The sequence below is a fragment of the Notamacropus eugenii genome, chromosome 6 (genome assembly GCF_028372415.1).
Source record: "Notamacropus eugenii isolate mMacEug1 chromosome 6, mMacEug1.pri_v2, whole genome shotgun sequence".
Lineage (NCBI taxonomy): Eukaryota > Metazoa > Chordata > Mammalia > Diprotodontia > Macropodidae > Notamacropus > Notamacropus eugenii.
The window spans coordinates 198,789,566-198,793,742 of record NC_092877.1 but is presented as its reverse complement, the minus strand read 5'-3'; the positions used below and the strand labels follow the sequence as shown (position 1 = coordinate 198,793,742).

The 4,177-nt window shown below is 40.0% G+C and overlaps 1 pseudogene; it reads left to right on the top strand.

The window, feature by feature from the left end:
* The first annotated feature begins 552 nt into the window (after positions 1 to 552).
* On the top strand, positions 553 to 1,137 carry LOC140512240 (small ribosomal subunit protein uS4-like; annotated as a pseudogene).
* Positions 1,138 to 4,177: the final 3,040 nt, after the last annotated feature.

Here is a 4,177-nt window from a genome sequence, read left to right as displayed (position 1 = left end):
TTCAATTGATGTCAAGGTACTATCCTGATCCAACATCTCTCCAGATTTTTAACCTCACATCTCCAACTACTTTTCAGGCAATTTAAACCGGCTGCATACTAGACATCTTAAATTCAGCATATTTGAAATGGAACTCATATCTCACTAAACTCTCACTCAATCTTAACTTCTCTTATTGTGGAGAGCAACATTATCCTCCCATTCGCTAAGGGTTGCAACTTACAAGTCATCCTCAACTCCTACCACTTATATTCCTCCGCTAGATTCAATATATTGCTAAGACTTATTCATTACAACATTTTTTGAATACAACTCCTTCACTCCTCTGATACTTCCACCACTCTGATGCAGGCCCTCATCACCTTACACCTATACCATTTTAATATCTTGATGGTGGGTCAGCTTGCCTCATCTCTCCTCCCTTCAATTCATCCTCCATTCAGTCATTAAAGTGGTTTTCCTGCTTTCCCTGCCCATTCTGAAGCTTGCAGAAGGCATGAGCCAGACAATCATGCTTGGAAGGTAGAATGGCCTTGGTGTGATGGAGGATAAAACGTGACACTGCGGTGACCCTTCAAAAAGTCATGCCTGGACTACGAAATGAAGCTGATCTGTGAGTAAGGGCTCTGCAGCAATCACGAGGTGTGAAATCAAGTTCACGCCGGCTAAAATCCACAAGATCAGGGAGGTACTCACGCTGGACTAGAAGGACCGGTGGTGGCTATTCGAATGCAGCACCCTGCTCCAGAGGCTGGTGGGCATCAGTGTCCTGGACGAGGGTAAGATGAAGCAGGACGAGATCCTGGGCCTGAAGAATGAGGACTTCTTGGAACAGTGCCTGCAGATGGAGATCTTTAAGCTGAATTTGTTTAAGTCCATCCACCACATGAGGGTGCTCAGCTGCCAGAAGCCCATCGGAGTCCGAAAATAGGTGGTGAACATTCCCACCTTCGTCGTGCACCTGGATTCCCAGAAGTACGTCAACTGCTCCCTGTACTCATCATCATGCGTCAACAGAAAGAATGCAAAGAAGGGCCATGGAAGGACAGGCACTCAAGATGTCAAGGAGGAAGAATAAATGCACCCTCCACCCCCAAGTTTACCATATTGGAAAAAAACTCTTTGACTTAAGGAAGGAAGAAGTTGTTTTCCTAAAGGGCAAGTCTAACCATTTTATCCCCTTATTCAACAAACTCCAGACAGCCCTTATCACCTCTAGAGTCAAATACAATTACTTCTCTTTGGCAGTAAAATACCTCTATAAACTAGTAGTCTCCTTCTGCCTTCCCAGTCTTTTTATGTCTTACTCCTTGCCACATACTCTTTGATCTAGAGACACTGGCTTCCTTGCTGTTTCTCAAACAAGATATTCTTATCTCTCATCTCTTGGCATTTTCTCTGGATGTTTCCCATGCCTGGAATGATGCCCCTTCTCATCTCTGCCTACCAGCTTCACCAGATTCCATTAAGTTCTAACTAAAATTCTATCTTCTAATTTTAGCACTTTCCTTTTCTCAATTATTTCCTATTTTTCCTCTATATAGCTTGGTTGTACATATATTTTCTTGTTGTCTTACCCATTAGACTGAACTTAGAGGAAGAGGTTGGGTTTTTTTTTCTTTTTTTTGGTAACCTTAGTATTTAGCACAGTGCCTAGCACAGAGTAGGCACTTAATAGATGTTTATTGAGTATTAACTAAACATTTATTTATCACCTGATATGTGCCAGGTACTGGTGGCTCAATGTTACAGTAAATCAAATCCTATTCTCAAGCCCCTAATATCTCACAATATTACTTGATGGTAGGGGGAATAACATGTTCATAAATAAGTTATCAGGGGAAATGAGAAAAGTTCATAGTAGAAATTCAGTCAAAGTACAATGAAAAAATTTGTGTAGGGAACAAGGGTCATGGAAAAATGTGTGGAATATACATTGGACCATGAAGATATGGACATTGATCTATAGAAAGAAGGGGATGTTTTCTGGGAGCCAATATGGTATAAGAAGAAGTAAGTTACCTGAAACAGATGGGCCAGGAGAAATATAGAATGCAACTGCCTTGTAGCTCAGGAAGCTTGGGAGATTAACAGGAAAGGCCCTTTTTGCTCTGGGGGAGGGAGAGCAATAGAGGATAGAAGAAGTTTCAGCAAGGTAGTGGCAAGCTCAACTCAGCAAACCAGGAGGAGATCCTGAGCCCCAGGATGGTGGAATAGCAGTAGCAGGAATGCCCCTCCCCATCTCCAGTGCCTTAGCACAGGTAGGGGAACTGGTAGACACCAGTACAGAAAACTATCATGTGTGCTTTCATCCTCCAGCAGTCAAAAACATTTAAGTACAAGGCCCAAGTGTGCAACCTCTCCACCACCCTTCCCAAGAGCTCCAGTGTTGGTGACCCCAGATCAGCACCAGGTAAGCTATTAGCCAACTACTACCTCCAGCTGCCAGTACCTGAGGCCCCAGCACATAAAAACAGTGACCAGGTCCTGTGATCCTAGCACAAGGAGCGTGGATCAGTGCCCCCTGAGCTTCACCAGGACAGCTGAACTCTAAAAGCCAGAAATTAGGCAAACACCATTAGCAAAAAGCAGAAAAAGATAATGACCATAAATTATCATTATGGGGAGAGGGAACATCAAGGTACAAATTCAGAAGAGGACAATATTGTCAATATGTACACACTGAAAACTCAAAGGAGAATATAAACTAAGTCATAGGAAAGATTTTAGAAGTAAAATAAGAGAGACAGAAGAAAAAATTGGGAAAAGAAAAGAATAGTTTGCAAGAGAGAGTCAATAACTTAGAAAAAGGACAAAAATTGACCATAGAAAACAAATCCTTAAAAATTAAAAAAAGAATTGGCCAAATGGAAAAAGAGACACACAACCTCACTGAAGAGAACTCCTTAGAAAGCAAAATGGGACAAATGGAAAAGGAGGTACACAATCTAATAGAAGAAAACATTAAAAATATATATTTGGACAGGTAGAAGCTAAGATTTCTGTACGAGAAATCAAGAATCAGTCAAACAGAAACAAAAGAATAAAAAAAAATAGAAGAAAATGTAAAATACCTCATTGGTAAAACAACTGACTTGAAACATAGATCCAGGAGAGACTATTTAAAAATTAGTGCTTTACCTGAACGCTATGATGAAAAGAAGAGGTTGGACAACCTCTTTCAGAAGATCATTAAGGAAAACTACCCTGAGGTCCTAGAACCACTAGGTAAAATGGTTATTGAAAGAATCTACCTATCTCTTCCTGAAAGAGATCCCAAATTGAAAAGTCTGAGGAATATTGTGGCCAAATTCCAAAATTACTAGTTAAAGTGAAAATATTGCAAGCATCCATAAAAAAAAAATAAATGTCATGGACCCACAGTCAGGATTATGTTGGACCTTTCAGTTTCTACATTCAAAGATCTGAGGTCATGGAATATAATATTCTTTAAGGCAAAGGAATTTGGATTACAATCAAAGATGAAGTATACCCACTGAAAATGAACATAATCTTTTAGGGGAGGAGATGGATATTCAATGAAATAGGGGGCTTCCAAACCTTCTTGATGAAAAGGCCAGAGCTCAATAGAAAATTTGATCTTCAAATACAAAACTCAAGAGAGGTCTAAAAAGGTAAACAGGAAAGAAAAAAAATAACATTATGTTATTAATAAGGGAAAACTGTTCATATCCTTACAAGGGAAGATGGCACTTTTACCTCTTGAAAAACGTATTCTTGTTACACCATTGAAAAGGGATGTGCATAGTCAGAGGGAGTGGGTATACAATGACTTTGATATGATGGTAAAAAAATATAATTAAGCAGTGAAGAGGGATTGCACTGATAGAAGAGGAAAGGAGGAGGCAGACAAGGGTAAATTATATCACATGAAAAGGCACAAAAACCTATTACAGTAGAGAGAAATAAAGGCAGGAGATGAGCATTATTTGAACCTTACTCTCAGCAGATTTGCCTCAAAGAGAGAATAAAATAATCAGGTATAGAAATATAACATCCCATAGGAAGTAGGAGGAGAAACGGGAAAGAAAAGGGAGGGAGCAGATAGAAGAGAGGGAAGAAGTAGTAAGGGTAAAGGGTAAAAAAGAGAGGGGACTGAGAGAAGAGAGGGTACATTGAAGGAGACTGTGGTCAAAAGAGAGAAAAGCATAAATGG